The 17,851-nt window shown below is 45.0% G+C and overlaps 1 protein-coding gene across 2 annotated transcripts in view; it reads right to left on the bottom strand.

Moving 5' to 3' along the window:
- The window catches only part of Susd6 (sushi domain containing 6), a 128,978-nt gene that overhangs the window by 93,217 nt on the left and 17,910 nt on the right, over window positions 1-17,851 (bottom strand). Inside the window, exon 1 of one of the 2 annotated variants that reach the window (XM_070031301.1) lies at window positions 11,045-11,237. The exons of the other annotated variant lie outside the window; for it this stretch is intronic. The gene's annotated coding sequence lies outside the window, so the exon portion shown is untranslated. Of the gene's footprint in view, window positions 1-11,044; window positions 11,238-17,851 lie in introns of those variants that run through there. 2 annotated transcript variants of the gene reach the window in all.

Raw genomic sequence — 17,851 nt, forward strand, 5'->3', positions numbered from 1 at the left:
TGTTTTTCTTGCTGTCCTTCTCTGTAACAAGCAAAATAAGGAGGTGGATAGCCTTCCCACGGCAGAGTTTCTACCTAGAGGCAGATGGAAAATCAAAGATTGATAAAGGTGTGCACCTGCCAACACACCATTTGTTCATTCTCTAGAAATGTCCGGAGCATGCCAACTGAAACCTCATTACCCACTTAACACAAAATTCTGCTCACTGGCTTACTAGGATGGGGGAATGGTAGCATTTATGAACTGTTTCCTTCCTAGCTCATTAGAAACATATAGTTAGAGATTCCACAAAAATAAAGAAGTCAAATTCACAGCCGTGAAAAGGTTGGGTCTACTCATGGGATGCTGAGGAAGAGTGAAATTAGTGATCTTCAAGCAATCCTATTATGCCTAGGAAGCTAACAGCACCTGCCATTGTCCCATTTGAAGGCCCAGAGGAAAAAATGACAAGACATTCCACTGGACTGGGGTCAGATAATGTTCTTTGACTATAAAGAATCACAGAACAGACAAGCACCAGTGGCTTATACCCTGCAATCCTAGCTATTCAGGAAGTTGAGATCTGAGGATCAACGTTCAAGGCCATCCTAGGCAGACAACCCCTGGAGACTTGTCTCCAATTAACAACAACAAAAGCTGCAGTGGAGGTATGGCTCAAGAGCACCAGCCTAGAGTGGAAAAAGCCAAATAATGGTGTGAGATACTGAGCTCAAGCCCCAGTAGCGCCACGTGGGGGGAGGGGGGCGCGTGCATGCGCGCGCGCACACACACACACACACACACACACACACACACACACACGGCTAGGAATGTGGCTTAATGGTAGAGTGTTGACTAGCATGCATGAAGCCCTGGGTTCAATATCACATAAACAGAAAAAGCCGTGGCTCAAGTAGTAAAGTGCTAGCCTTCAGCAAAAGCAGTTCAGGGACAGTGCCCAGGCCCTGAGTTCAAGTACCAGGAAGGTAGGAAGGAAGGAAGGAAGGAAGGAAGGAAGGAAGGAAGGAAGGGAGGAAGGAAGGAAGGGAGGGAGGGAGGGAGGGAGGGAGGGAGGGAAAGAAGGGAGGGAGGGAGGGAGGGAGGGAGGGAAAAACCCTGCTGGCTCCCAGACCACTTCCTGGGACAGGCCTAAGGAAGAGGAGAAACAAAGTGATCATACTGGCATAGAAAAGGCACTAGACAGAATCAAGAGCCTCGCTTTGCCATGGGCCCTTTCAAGCTCAGCTTTGAGCATTCATTTCCCATTTTTCTTTCCTACAAAATGGAGAAGTAAAGTAAGATGATTTTCATTCTTTTCTTCCCACTCTGAGAGACTCTGTAGGCTCATGAAATGTCAGAGTCTCTCTTCACATATTTTGTTTTGTTGTACAAAGTTTTTGATAACATCTAGATACCTATATTCAAGAACTTAAATCTTCAGATAAAAGTCTCACCTCAGCCTATAAAGCTCCTAGGACCTGAGACTAGATTCTGTTAACCCATAGGGCCTGCTCCAAATCCCAAAACTTGAGAAAGTGAATTTTTCCAAGGGACATTATGGCTGTATTCATACACATTTTCGTGCACATGTAGATATACACAGGAGGAAACTTCCTGTAGGGACTAATCTTTGGGTTTGGTTCTAGGTAGAGAAATGCAGAGACAGGTAAGTTCTTTGTTTTGTCTTTGATGAAAGACAATCTGCACAAGTATACTTTCAAGAGCTTTTAGTAGAGACTCTAGGAGCAGGGATTGCAAGACCAGCTATTGATCACAAATGCTAGTTCTAATTAGGACAAGGACAAAAGGAGACGCTCTGTTGCATTATTTCAGTAAGATGGCTGGGATGATAAAACCACCCAGGGATAGATCCTGTAGAGGAAATGACACTCTCAGCAGCACCATCTGCTGCTCCTGATGTCTAGCCTGATCTGTATTTTTAACCTCAGCTATATCCAAGGTCCACCATAAGAGCCTTGTAAATACAGTTCTAACTAGTATTATCCTTTAGACATAGAGTGGCTATATAATGCGTTTTCATTGCACTCCCTACTAGGTCCTCCTTAACTTGCTGGATGACTTATAGGATTAGCAGAAGCTGGTACATAGAGCCCAGGCACAGAATTTTTCACAAGGACACTTCTGAGAATTACAAATTACATTTGATAAGGACAGCTCTATGGCAAACAAGTAAGATTCACTCTTTAAAATATAATGGCTGCTGGGCACCAACAGCTCAAAGCTTGAAATCCTAGCTACTCAGGAGGCTTAGATCTGAGGATTACAGTTTGAAGCCAAAGTAGGAAAGCCAGTAAGAATCTCCAATTAACCACCAAAAAGCCAGAAGCAGAGCTGTAGCTCAAGTGGCAGAGCACTAGGCCTTAAGCAAACAAAAGCTCAGGGACAGAGCCCAGGAGCTGATGGCTAACTCCTAAAATCCTACTCAGGAGGCTGAGATCTGAGGATCACGATTCAAAGCCAGCCTGAGCAGGAAAGTCCTTAAGACTCTTATTTCCAATAAACTACCAAAAAGACAGAAGTAAAGCTGTAGCTCCAGTGGTAAAGTGCTAGCCTTGAACAAAAGGAATTCAGGGACAGTGCCCAGTCCCCGAGTTCAAGCCCCAAGATACACAAAAAAACAATGGGTGAGCCAGGCACCAATGGCTCAAACCTGTAACCCTAGCTATTCAGGGTCTCAGTTCAAAGCCAGCCGGTACAGGAAAGTCTTTGAGAATCTTATCTCTCCAGCAAAAAGTCAGAAGTGAAGCTTTGGCTAAAGTGGTACAGCCCCAACCTTGACCTAAAAAGCTAAGGGAAAGCACCTTGGCCCAAGTCCCCATACAGTCACAAAAACAGAAAACTCACAATGGCACAATTTAGAACTGAGGTTTCACATCAAAAACCCTCTTTATCCTCTTTATTTTGAAAAACGCTGAACTAGATAAGGTTTTCCCCCAAAGAATTCAGTGCAATTCTTCAACATGATAGGACCAAAAGACTTGGCTCTAGTACTGTTCTTCCTCAAACAAACTGCATAGCCAAGTAGAATATTAACATCAAAGTAGAAATACAGGTGTAGCTTTTAAAATATCTTCCTGGGGCTGGATAGGTGGCTCAGTGGTAGAGTGCTTGCCTTGCATGCCTGAGGCCCTGGGTTCGATTCCTCAGCACCAGATAAGCAAAAAGAAAAAAGCCGGAAGTGGCGCTGTGGCTCAAGTGGTAGAGTGCTAGCCTTGAGCTGAAGAGCTGAGGGACAGCGCCCAGGCCCAGAATTCAGGCCCCACGACCAGACCCCCCCCCCAAAAAAAAAAACAAATAAAATATCTTCCTGAAAAATGGTAATACATGGCACACAAAAACTTACACAGTATGCTCTTGGCAACATTTTAACCCAAAAAATGTGGTATATCTATACAAAGAATATTCCTCAATAAAATGAGTAATTACAGTACATTGTGTGTGTGTGTGTGTGTGTGAGAGAGAGAGAGAGAGAGAGAGAGAGAGAGAGAGAGCGAGAGAGAGAGAGAAAGAGAGAAAGAGAGAGAGAGAGAGAGAGAGAGAGAGAGAGAGAGAGAGAGAGAGAAAATAATCCTAACGACTACAGGTCATGATTTTATTAACATAAGATGTCCAAATAGGCAAACATATAGGTGGCCCAGGGTTGTGGGTTTCACTGGTATGGATGAGAGTATTCTAAAATCAGATATGATGATGTCATACAACTCTATAAAATATGCTAAAAAAAGTTACTCCATGCACTATTTTTTGGCAGTCTGGGACTTGAACTCAAGTCTTAGGTTTGCTCAGCAGGTGATCTATAAATTGAGCATTCCTCTGGCCTTTTTCATTAGGACAATAGGTATAAATCACCACACACAGTCATTGGATATGATGGGAGTCTCATGAAGTTTTTTTGCGTTTGCCAGGGCTGGCCTTGAACTACAATCCGCTGACATCTGCCTCTCAAGTAGATAGGATTACAGGTTTGAGCCACTTCTCACCAGACTGTATAAAAGAATGGATACATTTTATGATATGTAAATCATGTCAACAAAGCGGGTTCATTTTTTTTGAAGGCCCGTGTAACAAAAGAAAACAGCAAATTCCTCACAAAAATCTTGAATAAACTTAGAAATTATGTTGACATATAAATGAAAATAGTTGAATCATAGCTCATTTATTTAATGGAATACTAAAGCCAATTAAAATAGCTATATAAAGGATATAACAGACAATGTCCCTAAAATAATGTTAAGTGAAAAAAATATAAAATTAATGTGCACAGATTAGCATAAAAAGATGGAAAAGACAGAATTCTTAAAAAGAATGTGTTAGTGTAGCAGAATCATGAAAATTGTTTGCCCTTCTATAATCCAAGATCCCTGTAATTTTTTCCCATTACATGGGCAACTAAGAAAAAGTTCTCTCTCTATCTTCCCTCAAACTTTTTGCAGAGATTACTATAATTTAAAATGTAAAATAAGCAAAACCATCTTATTCTCTTTTTCAGATTTCCACCCACTTAGTTTATTGATAGCAACTGAAAACAGCCCAAAGAAGGAAGAATAGGATAAACAGGCTCCTATCCCATTCCCAGAAGCCACTTTCATTTTATTGGCCTTGTCAGAAGCCAAAGCCTATTCCAGCCAAAGAAAACCTCAGCAAAGTCATCGATGTAAAGAGCAATTCCATACTCTAATTTTAAACTTCTGAAAGTGCAGGCAAGCTATTCTGACAATGGACTGAATGGCAGATTAGAAATAAAACCCCAGAGAAGAAATGTGAATAGAGACTCTTTCCCTTTGTATCACTTTCTAAAGGAGGAGGAACATATATCTAATCTCCAACTACAGGAAAGCCCTGAATCACTTAATTTTAATTTTTCACCAGAGAAGCTTCTCTTCTGAGTAATAAGTAACTGTCAGTCACCACCTCTACAGTCTGCCTACCCACTATCTACTGTCTTTAGGAATCTCAGGCTAACTGCCCCCAAATCAAGCAATGGGATTCCACAAAAAATACAAATGTGTGCTTGTGTAGGGGGTATAGTACATTAGGGTACACAGCTATCAGGTAATCTAAAGGATCTACTAACACCAGCAACAGTAATAGGCAACTACATCTGTTTCTGCTTGAGAAAAATGCTTTGGTAATATCCTGTTTCGGGAGTACTGCACGAATTCTTGGCATGTGGCCTTCAGATGTTTCCAGGGTGGCTATTTTTCTTTTTAGAGATGTAAGAGCTAGGATGGGAGCACACATCACAGACAACACCAGAGTCTGTGAAACTCAGCTCAGTTCTCACTATGGCTATTATACACCCTGCTGCTTCTATACCCAGTACCTTCACAGAGGCTCAATTGTCCCTTTGCCTTGACAGTAGCACAGCTGGCCTGTGTCACAGCTGCAGTGACCCAGCTTAGTACCACTATCAGGACTACTAGCAGACTGGAGTGACCTCCATACCCAGGTGAGAACCAGAGGATAAGAAAGCAAATAGAGAAGTACTAATGATTTCTAAGACAAAAAAAAAAAAAAGGGAAAGAAGAAAGATACAGTCAGTCACAAGACTGACATGAGCACAAGAAGCAAGAAGACACTGATGCCTTCCAGAACCTCTACATTCTCACATAAAAGGTTTTTTACACAGAAATACTCATAAACTTACAATCATCCAGGAGAACAATGGCTGTCACCTTGAATCTGAGGGGTCTACAGTACATATCTTGATGCTCAAGGTCAGTTACTCCATGGCTTGCCTGACTGCTTCCTGGGTCTCAGATTCCCATCCCAGCTGCTGAGAGCTTCAAATACCAATCACAAAGCATGGACCTCTCAACCACCAGCTGCATCTTTCACTTTTATTAACAGGAGAATAACTTTCCCACATTACATTAATATTTCTCACTGTTCACAGTGCACAATAGCCAAGACATGGAAACAACCCAGATGCCCACTACATATGAATGGACCCAAAATTTGTGGTACCTACATACAATGGAATATTATACAGCCATTAGAAAGGATAAAATAATGACATTCGCAGGGAAATGGATGGAACTAGAAAAAAATCATTTTGAGAGAGGTAAGCCAAGAGCAAAGACAAACAGCACATGGTTTCCCTGATATGTGAATGTTAAATCCAAAATGCAAGGAGATACAACAAAGTAAACAGGGACTCGAAAAACAAAGGACCTCCACTCATTTTGTTGTATCATTACTAAATGACCCCATGTTCTTGACCACATATATGGTATATATATATATGCACACATCTGAGGGAAGCTAGGAAGGCACAAAAAAGGAGGGAAACGGGAAAATATACAACAGAGGGGTCCATCAGCTGTACTGAACATTGATGAAAACGAACAACTCAAGGGCAGCAATGGGAAGAAGGGAATGAGAAGGAAAGAGGGAAGAGCTTACAATAAACAAAAGGAAAGAAATGTACATATCACCCAATGTGGAAGAAATAGTTATTGTCAAAGCTCACCGAATTCACACTTTATAGACCACGATAATGACAATTTGCCTAGTGAAGGTTAGAATGTGTTGTGACTTTAACTAAATGTCACTATCTCACAATATTGTGAAATTTATGTAATCAGTTAACTACAATAAAAATTATAAAAATAATTCTCATTTGTCTAGTTTCCAAGTATATTGCAATGTGGCAAAATCTTTTTTTTTTTTTTTTTTGTGGATCATGGGGCTTGAACTCTGGGCTTAGGCGCTGTCCCTCAGCTCTTCAGCTCAAGGCTAACTCTCTACCATTTGAACTACACTTCTGGTTTTCTGGTGGTTTATTGGAGATAGAGTCTCATAGACTTTACTGCCCGGGCTGGCTTTGAACCGAAGTCCTCAGATCTCAGCCTCCTGAGTAGCTAGGATTACAGGCGTGAGCCACTGGTGCCCTGCTGCAACGTATTCTAAGAATATGTATTTTGTTTGTTTGTTTTTTTTGGATCCAGTCGAGGGGCCTGAACTCTGGGCCTGGGCGCTGTCCCTCAGCTCTTCAGCTCAAGGCTAGCGCTCTACCGCTTGAGCCACAGCGCCACTTCCGGCTTTTTGCTTATGTGGTGCTGGGGAATCGAACCCAGGGCCTCATGCATGCAAGGCAAGCGCTCTACCACTGAGCCACCTTCCCAGCCCCAGAATATGTATTTTGTGAAATCTATTCTACTACATAAAACTTCACTAGGAGGGGATATTTTTGAGGAAGCTGATATGTCTTATTTGGGGAGGGGCGAATAGATCCTCCTGCTTTGCCTCCCAAGATTACTAGGGTTTAAATGTGTCTCCTAAAAGCTCATGTTAGAAATTTAATCCTCAAATTTGTATTTTAATGCTATTTGGAGGTAGAGACAGAAGCTGGGGGCACTGAAAGGTTACTAGGATTAGATGAGGTCACCAGGGTGTGGCCCCAAGATGCATTAGTTCCTTCACAAGAAGAGGAAGAGAAATCCAAGCTATCAAGGTTTCTCCTTTTACCCGGTGATTTCCTGTACTGTAATATGATTTAGGATACTGATGATGTCAAGCTCTTGGCTTGAGACTCTTATCTCCAATTAATGAGCAAAAAAGCTGGAAGTAGAAGGTTGGCTCAAGTGGTAGAGCACCAGCTATAACTGAAAACGATGAATGGGAGTGTGAGGCCAGAGTTCAAGCCCAAGAACAGGGGAAATAAAAAGAAAGTGATCTTAAAGAGAAACCAGAGGAATTTTTTGTTGTTGTTTTTTTGCCAATCCTGGGGCTTGAACTCAGGGCCTGAGCACTGTCCCTAATGCTTCTTTTTGCTCAAGGCTAGCATTCTAACAACTGAGCCACAGTGCCACTTCCAGCCTTTTCTGTTTATGTAGTGCTGAGGAATCTAACCCAAGGCTTTGTGCATGCTAGGTAAGCACTCTACTGTTAAGCTACATCCCCAGCCCTAGAGGACTCTTGTACCACATATGCACTTCTTCATGTTTACCCTTAACCCAAATGCTCTAATCTTCAATAGCAAGTATGCAACAGAGCAATATTTGCTTTCAAAGTTTAAAAACAACAACAGTGGGCATTGGTGGCTCATGCCTGTAACCCTAGCTATTCAGAAGGCTAAGAAAGCTTAGGTATTGCCATTCAATGCCAGTCCAACAGAAAGTCTTTATATTCCTTCTCCAATTAATCAGCAAAATGCTGGATTAGAGGCAGTGATTCAAGTGGTAGAACATCAGTGGTGAGCAATGAAGCCAAGCAAAAGACAAGATGCTTAGTCTAGGCCCTGGTAATCAGCAAAACAGAGGATTCTTTCTTCTATTTGCTCCTTCCCATCATCCTACTGTTTGAGAGAATATTCCCTAAGTAAGAATTGTACAGTCCAGATAGATGAGGGAAAATGAATCCTGTTTGTCATCTTCAGCTTAAGAGATCGCATGTCAACTCAGAAGAGACATGGTAAAATGCTTCATGTATAGCAGTTCTGCAAGCCAGTTCAATGGATGTTCAAGTGGGCTTTGTGACCCTGCCACTGCCTATAGTGAATTTTCTCTTGGTAAATGAGGAGTTAAAGGGGAAAGACCTAGGCTCCCTGGCTCTCTCACTGCCAGCACTGCCAGTTCTGCTTCATTTTCCCAGTTTATCTGTTTGAGTACTGAAATGAGAAAGATTATATTCCTCACACCACCAATCTGGGTGTCATGAAAGTTAAGGATACGGAAAGGCATAAGGAAATGTTTGAAACAAAAGTCAAGGATTGGGGGTGGAGGTGGTGGTGGGGGCGGTGGGAGAGATTGTTTTAAGACTGTGTCAACCATGGACTACCTAAAGAGACCCTAACATACAATCCTCCTGCCTTAGCCTTCCTTAGTGCTAGGATCCCAGGCAGAATCCACCAAGCCCAGCCAAGGGTAAATTTTTATCTGAGAAGTAGACAAGCTTGGAGGGAATGAAACATTGTTTAGTAGCAAGGAACTTGAAAGAAGTAATCTACCTTTGGAGGATGTATGTATGCAAGAGTAGAGGAAGCAGAAGCAGCAGGAACTGCTGTCCCATCAACAGCCAAGGAGGAAATCCCCAGACAGAAGACACATCATTACATAAGAGCACAAAATTCAATCACCACAGCATGGAGCCTAGCCAGGAAACCACAAAGTGCTGAGGTCTTGTCACCTGCCAGCCTGCATCTGTAGCACCTCATTCTAACTCTTCTTTGAATACACCCAATTTCTAGGCTTTGAGAAAGTTAGTCTTAGCAAGTATGTCCAACTGTGTCATGAAATGGTGGTTTGTTGTCAGGATTAATGCTAAGCACCCAGACATCTCCCTCCATGTAGCAGGTAAGGATTTGCCTCATGTACCATCTCTACTGAAGTACCCAAAAGTCACTCTTTAAACAGGGATCCCATCTGCAAGTTTCATACCAGTATCTTCTGTGTCCCTCTGCTTACTGGGCATAATAAATTCCTTAAGCAGTAAGTGGCCACCAATGAAAGCCAACAACATGAGCCAGAATAAATTGAAGACTGTAAATCATGAAGACCTGACTGGGTTCTATCTTATTCACAGTATCTCCAAAACTTTTCAGTATTGAGAAGACATTATGTATCACACAAATATTTGTAAAACTGAATTAATGAAAAAAGCAAGCGTGCAAACTTGATATAATGTTTACAACATGAGAAATGGCTTTGAAAAGATTCTAGGAAGAAAAAAAAAAAAGAAAGAAAAGATTCTAGGAAGACTCTAGAACCTACCTTTGTGACTTTGGGCAGGTTGTGCAGTGCTGGTCTCAATTGGAAAAACGGGGATAATGTTACGGGAGATTTTCAAAAGTGGAACTCTTGGCACAACCTTGGCACATAGTAAACCAAGAACATTTCCATATTATTATTATTTTTGCTCTACCAAATTATTTTATTACTGAGGTGTAATGATAGTCCCCCTAACACTGGGGGAAAAAAAACTGTTTCTGCTTAAATATGCATCTAAAAAAAAATACAAAGCTCAGAAAACCCAGAACTAAGTGCGGAGGGCATGTCTCTACTAGCCTCAACTAAATGGTGACAATTGGGTATGGAATTCCCAAAGCAGAAAAAAAGTGTGTGAGTGTATGAGTGTATGTGTGTTGTGCATTATACTTTTTTTTTTTAAAGCCAAAGGGATCCAAACAGTAAGAAGTGAATTAGTCACTGTGGAGAGTGTAAAGACATTGTCGATCTGCAGATCTAGGAAGGGAGTTATAAATGTATTTGGGTAGCTAGAGCAAGCACACAAAACCTCAGCAAGAGTAACAAAGCCCAGCACATTGTCTGTCACCCAGAAACAATTCTGTAGCAACAGCAGCAGTAGGCCTCTCTTTAGCCACCTGAAGTTCAGTATAATCAGCCCAAGTTCCCGGTGAGCAGCCTCTGCTCTCCTGGAGTCCCTGCCGTCCCCATCACTACCTGCCCTTCCCTTCCAATACCGTTACGGGGGACTTAACCACAACTGTGCAGAAGAGTCAGACTGGGACTACTATTTGAAGTTTCTCTTTTTAAAAAGGCGTCAAAAAAGTCTATATGCACATGCATATTAAAAGACACAAAACAGGAAGTGGTTTGCCTAAGTTTCGGCTCAGAAAATAAGTTGTTGAGACTGCAGAGCGGAGGAGGCGCGGGACACCCGAAAGCTCCCGCACAGCGCCCGCGGCGGCCAGGTTTCCTCAGGAAATTCCGCCCCCGCCCGAGACCGCCCGGCCCGGCCCGGCCCGGGACCCGCAGCTTCCCTCGCATCGCAGACAGGCAAGAACGGCGGCCACACGGACGGCCGCGACCGCCCCGCGCACCGCCCGGCTCTGCCCGGACACCTTCAAGTCCTCGGCCTCCTCCCCCGGGGCGCCGGCCCCTCCGGCCGCCGGGCCGGGGTAGCTCCGCTCAGGGTTCCGGGCTGCGCCGCTGGTGACCGGATGACACGGGCCGGAGCGGGGAGCAAGGACGGCTGGGCTCGGGCCGGCGTCCCTCAGCCTGACCCTCGCCCTGACAGCCGACCCGGCGCGCGGGTGACACAAAGCCGGCCCCGCTGGCCCCGGGCCTCGGTGACAACTCACCAGGGAGCCGCGCGGGGACCTCCGGGAAGGGGGGCGCTCCGCCGCGGCGCGCGCCCGCTCGCGATCCTCTGGGGTCTCGGACGAGCCCCCGCCTGCCCTTGTCTGGCTCGCGCTGGTCGGCGCTGGGAGAGGAGCGGGAGGCGAACGGGAGGGAGGGAGGGAAGGAGGGAAGGAGGCGGGCGGGCGGGCGGGCGGGCGGGCGGCGGGGCGGCGAGGCAGTCGCCCGCTTCAGAGAATAGAACTCGGCGGCGGCGCCAGCGTCACTAGCCCAGCTGTACAGCGCGGGCGGGGGAGGCCCCTCCTGTAGATGGAGGAGGGGAAGGGGCGGGGAGAGGGGCGGGGCCCTGCGCGCACGCCACAAACGCCAGCGTTGAGCCGCCGAGGGGGGGGAGGGGGGAGGGGGCTGACCTCCCGAAAGGGAGGCCCCAGGCGCATGCGCGCCGCAGGTCTAGTCGGACGTCCTGCGGAAGGAGAAGACATGGGGAGGGTCCTTAAAGAGACAGTCGCGCTGACCGAGCTGGTGAGGTCCCGCAGTGTTGCCGACTTGAGGCTTTTCGCCAAGATGTCTTCTGTACGTTCGTCGGTTCTTTGGCCATTATTGTCACTTGGATATTATTTGGAATACTGTCATTTGCAAAGAAGTGGACAGCTGTGCTCTTCCGCCCACGACTCCCCTGTTAGCTCTTTCCGACCTGTCGCAGACGCAGGTTGACATCCTTAAGAAGCAATATTATGGTGCCTAGCCTGCCTACCTCAAAATTGCCCCTAACGGAGGTCTGAGCGTGGAAATGCAGATCTGGAGTCCCACCAAAGCAGGGGTCTGCCTCTCTCTATTTTAACTAGTCTTCGGAAGTCTTATTTCGGGACACTTAAGGTTGAAACAACTGAAGTTCCATTCTGGAGCCAGATCCCGGCCAAGTTCCTCGCTCTGTTCCCATCCTGAACTCTGCCTCCCTGGGACTACTTTCCAGCATATCTTATGCGAGCACTTTGTTCATTGGATGGTTACGTCATTTACTGGTGATGTTTCTCTGTGGCGTTTTATCTTTGTGCCCCAGGCCCTTGTACTTTGTCTCCGAGATAAACCCGAACATTTATTTGTTCAAGTGCTCCTGCGGCTAGGGGTGGGATAGGGGGCGTCATCCTACCAGGTGGGCTTGTTTTACCAGATGCTTTTTTTGGTGCTGGGGACTGAACCAGGGCCTACCTAACTCATGCATACTACATGAGCTTTTCACTCGAAATTTTTTTCTTTCTTCTTTTGATAAGACTACATTCCCTCAGGACTTCGAGTTCTACCGGGCATTGGGGAAAAGTGCTATGAATTAACAGAGCATGTTAAATAAGCAGCAAACAGAATAGGAATAGTTCCCCCCCCCCCCGCCCCACCTAGATCTTTACCTTCCCCCCTCACCAATAAACACACTGATCACCAAGAAAGTCCTCCCCCTACTAGACCCCACAGCTTATTGCTGCTTTTTCCACAAGCCTATCCTTGCCTTGTCTTTTTGCTTTTTCTTCCTTGCCTTCCCTGCCTTCCAGCTTATTTCCCCCCTCTGGCGGGGGGGGGGGGGGGGAGGGGGGAGGGGGGAGAGGGGGGGAGGAGGAGACGGGACCTACGTGGGTTGCACTGCTCAGACCTTAAGAGGGTTGATAAACAAGAGAACTGCCTGGCTCTGCAGAAAAGCTTAGTAAAACCTGTAACCCTGGCAGTAGCTCCCCAAAGCAGATGTAAGGTTCAGGAAGAACAAAAGGAAAGGGAGCAAGGGAAAAGAGTACAAAAAGAATTGGAAGAAGACAAATGGATAGAAGGGTAGAAAAGCATAAGTACTGGTCAGATCATCTGAAAAGGCAGGTGAGCCCCCAGCTCACAAAAGAATCTGGCACCCTACTTGGTTCTGCTAATCACTCCTGAGTCCTCAGAAAGAAAACAATCTCCCCACTGTGACTACACCCAGTACTCAAATCTCTACCCCTCCACATAGCCTCCTGTTCAGTCTCCCCATCCTTCTTGATGAACTCTAACAAGCCATGGCAGTCATGTCGCAGCCTATGCCTGCTCTTCCTTCTATCTGCAATGTCCTACCCTACTTAAACCTTCACACAAGGTGTGAGAGAGAGAGAGAGAGAGAGAGAGAGAGAGAGAGAGAGAGAGAGAGAGAGGAGAGTGTGTACTGTTTGAACTCAGGACCTCAAGCTCTCATTTGGCTTTTTTGCTCAAAATTGTTCCTCTATCACTTGACCCACACTTCCATTTCCAGCTTTTTGCTGGTTAACTAGAGATAAAGAGTTTCACAGACTTTTTTGCACAGGCTGGCCTCAAACATTAATCCTTGGATTCCAGCCCCTTAAGTAGCTAGGATTACAGGTGTGAACCACCAGTGCCTGGCCTTCACACAACCTCTCTAGGACTTTTCCTTCTGCCCTTCTGTGTGACTTGAGCTTCTCTGTTCAATATTTATTTCCTCCTTCTCTGCATTGCCAGCACCAGGGTACATTTCTACCTTGGCAAATGTCGGATCACAAGCCTCTCCCCTCCCTTCCTTAGTCCTCCTGCTCTCCTTATAGACCTGGCCAAGCCCCCTATTAATCTGCATATGGGCCTTGGTCTTCTAACATAAAAAAATAGGATTTATCCTCCATTGCTCAGGGTAAGTGATATTTTTATGTCACTAAAGTGATATCCCAAAGATGGCGGTTAAGAATAATTTAGACTTGCAGATGCTCAAATAGAAGGAAACATTAGCTTTTTGTTATTTGGTTTGTTATTTTGTAATGCCACTGAGTCTCAAACTCAGAGCACTATGTGATAGGCAAATGATCTATGACTGAGCTATATCCCCCACCTGACAGATTTAGTCTTGCTATTTGGCCCAGGCTAGCCAAGATCCTCCTACCTCTACCTCCTGAATGCTAGGATTGCAGGCATGCACTCTCACATCTTGCCAAGTGTGTGTGTGTGTATGTGTGTGTGTGTGTGTGTGTGTGTGTGTGTGTGTGTGTGTGTGTTGGTACTGGGGCTTGAACTCAGGACCTGGGCACTGTCCTTTAGCTTGTTCTTCAAGGCTACTGCTCTACCACTTTGAGCCATAGCTTCACTTCTCATGGATTTTCCTGCTCTGGCTGGCTTCAAATCACAACCCTCAGATCTCAGCCTCCTAAGTAACTAGCCACCAGTACCCAGCATTACCAATTTAAAAAAATTACCCGTAAGTTGTACAAAGCAGTTTGTGAAGCCGGGCGCTGGTGGCTCACGCCTGTAATCCTAGCTACTCAGGAGGCTGAGATCTGAGGATCGCGGTTCAAAGCCAGCCCGGGCAGGAGAGACCGTGAGACTCCTATCTCCAATAAACCACCAGAAAACCGGAAGTGGCGCTGTAGCTCAAGTGGTAGAGCGCTCGCCTTGAGCTGAAGAGCTGAGGGACAACGCCCAGGCCCAGAGTTCAAGCCCCACGACCGACAAAAAAAAAAAAAAAAAGCAGTTTGTGAATGCAGTGCATGTTGAGCAACGTCACTCCTCCCAGCATTGCCACTCAACCTTCTCAACCCACCCTAGTTGTTTTTAATTTTTAAAAAAAATTGTTTAAAAACGTTTTTTTCTTCCTTCCTTTCCTTCCTTTCTCCCTTCTTTCTTTTCTTTCTGTGTGTTACTGAGGTTTGAACTCAGGGTCTAATGCTTGTTAGGCAGGTGCTCTACTATTTGAGCCATACCTCCAGCCATTTTTGTGCTAGTCGTTTTTCAAGAAGGGTCTTGCAATTTTGGTTTTTGTTTTTTTTTTGTTTGCTTATTTTTTGTTTTTTGTTTTGCCTGAGCTGGACTGGATGGCAAGCCTACTTACTATACTTCCCAAATAGCTGGAATGACAAGCATGTATGCCCAGCTTTTTTGCTGGGATAGAATCTCTAACTTTTTAATATAACTGGTTTTGAACAGCCATGTTCCTGATCCCCACCTCCTAATTAGCTAGGATTACAGGCATGAGCCACCATGCCTGACAATATTTCTAAAAATTTAATGATTTTTTTAATTCAACCTTAATATTGCCACAAAATTTTGAGATATAACTCCCACTAATTTGCAGTTTAAATATACAGTTATACACTTAATTTGTACAATTTAAGATCTAATTATATATTCAAAACATTGCAAAACCATTACCACAGCCACTTTTATATACAGTTACTTCTGGGGGTCCTCCCAAATCTTCTGCCCTTAGCAACCAATAACCTACTTTTTGTCTCTCTGTATTTGCTTATTCTAAAAACTTCATATAAATGGAATTGTTCAATATATAGTCTTTATGACTGATTTTTTTGGTTTCTTACATCCAACCTAATAAATTTTAATTTAAAGGCTATTTTTTCATTTATTTAGACCCTGCCTTATTCTAAATGGATTTATGGTGGTTCTTCCAGCCAATATTGCTTATGGCTGGGTCTTCCTAGATTTCACAATCTTTTTCTTTTTTTCTGGGGGAGAGGCTGTGCTGAAGATAGAATCTAGAGTCTACAAGCAGGCTAAGACAGAACTATCACTGAGCTACACCTGCAGCCCCCAAAACAAAGCTCTGGCAAATGTCAGCAGGGTTCGACTAACCCCAGAGAGTGTCAAGCAGAGATGCCAACCATCCCTGTTTGCCTGGGGCTGAGAGGGTTACTCACACATGGCGCTTCCAGAGCTTAACCTAGGACAGTCCTAGACAAAGTGGGATGAACTGGTCCCTCCTTTGAAAAGAGTCAGTAGGCAGATATTGCTCTTGGAGTGTGTGCTTTTGCCAGTATCAGGGCAGAGAAGCTTGATCCATCAGAGTGAAGGCTCAGAATAAGTCCACAGTGTCTATGTTGCCATGGTTATTACATTTAAGAGCAATAATGACAGCCACTACTGTGTGTCAGGTGCTTGTTAGGAGCTTTATCCTTATAACCTCTAATTCTGGCAACAATCCTTCAAGTCCTGGATCATCAACACCACTTACACAGGCAGTTTGGAGAGATATTTATGACATCAAAACCACATAGCAGGTATGTTGTAAAACCAGAATTCATTCTTGCTTGTTCCAAAGGTCAAATTTTTCCAACAAATCATGTGGTGCTTCCTACCCCCAACAAGAATAGCAAAAATGTCTCTACATTTCTCTTGATCTGTCTCAAAGTGCTTCTTTGTACATCCAGAATTTTCTTCTCACAACAGCCCTATAAAAATTTTACCTATAAGGAAGTTAAGGTCCCTCAGCATGTTTGCTTATCTAGTCTCACACAGGAATTAGTCTGGTTTCATGTTTTAATTCAAGATTCCTGGGCAGCCTTCAATGCCCAAGAAAGTAAACTCAGGTGAGGTGGATGTTTCCTGCCACCCTCAAGTGGCACAGAAAGTCAAAGTCCACACAGGAAGGCCAGACACACTGACTCTAAGGCCTAAGCTATGGGCCACTCCCATTCTAGAAGAGGAAGATCCTGAGCTGAACTAGCTGTTTGAGTACATGAACCTTCACCATCAGTGGACACTCCTCCTTAGAGCTTTCTGGGGGCCTAGGAGAGCCAAGTTCCCAAACTGCATAGGCCCCTGGTCGGGGGGGGGGGGGGGGCTTTGCAGAGGTCAGAGCTGAGAAAGGCACCTGCCCAAACCAGCAACTATGATCCCAGCCCTGGATGTGCACTAGAGGCTGCCTAGCCAAGCCAATGTGGGCAACCTTCCCTCACACTGTTCAGAAGCAATAAACACTGTGGCAGTATTTTCATTCATAATACACACTAGGTAAGCTAGGTAACAGCGTTGCCTTTTTTTTTTCCCAGTACTTTACCCCAGGGCTTCATATATTCTATCACTTGAGCATTGAAGGACTTGCTTCTTGGCCTAATCTTTTTATGTATCCAAAGACCCTATATAAAGGACTTGCCTCTCTCCTCTTGGCCCAAATGTTTTATGTATCTAAACATGGAATATGAAGGATTGACCCCCACCCTAGTATCCCAGGCACATAAGGAGGCCGGGCAAAAGCCCTGGCATGCATGGACAGGCTTGTCCTGCAGGCAGGACAATCCACCTAAGCCTGGCTGTAAACATTCCACTGTGGGCCCAACCAAAAGCCCCCCACCTCCCTAGACCTAATGGCTTTTTCATTCATCTCTGCCTCCTTGCTCAGACCCCATAAAAAGCCCAATTCAGGCTCCACCGCCTGCATACCCATGATCCCATGGGTTGCTGCCCTCTCACTGCTATATTTCAATAAACAGTCCTCACCTGTGGAAGATCAAGTCCGGCCTGTTTCCTTCCTTTCTCCTCCATTTTTCCTAACAAGCATACCAGCATACCCTCAGCCCTTCCCCTCTCTGCCCACCCCCAACCTCTTTTTTTTTTTTTTGGTCGGTCCTGGGGCTTGAACTCTGGGCCTGGGTGCTGTCCCTCAGCTCTTCAGCTCAAGGCTAGCGCTCTACTACTTGAGCCATAGCGCCACTTCCGGTTTTCCGGTGGTTAATTGAGATAAGAGTCTCACAGACTTTTCTGCCTGGGTTGGCTTTGAACCACAATCCTCAGATCTCAGCCTCCTGAGTAGCTAGAATTACAGGCATGGGCTCTGTGCCCAGCTCCAACCACTTTTTACACCAGAAAATCCAAACAACCAATAGACTGGGCAACAGAGTGAAACCTTGTCTCAGAAAAGAGAAGCAGGTACCCATGGCTAATGTCTATAATCCTAGCTACGCAGGCTGAGGCTGAGATCTGAGGATTGTGGTTCAAAGCCAGGCAGTATAAGCCAGGCAGTAAAGCCCATACCCCATACTGCTTCCAGTTATGTGACAATGCAT

The sequence above is a fragment of the Dipodomys merriami genome, unplaced genomic scaffold (genome assembly GCF_024711535.1).
Source record: "Dipodomys merriami isolate MVZ:Mamm:240054 unplaced genomic scaffold, mDipMer1.0.p SCAF_1, whole genome shotgun sequence".
Classification (NCBI taxonomy): domain Eukaryota; kingdom Metazoa; phylum Chordata; class Mammalia; order Rodentia; family Heteromyidae; genus Dipodomys; species Dipodomys merriami.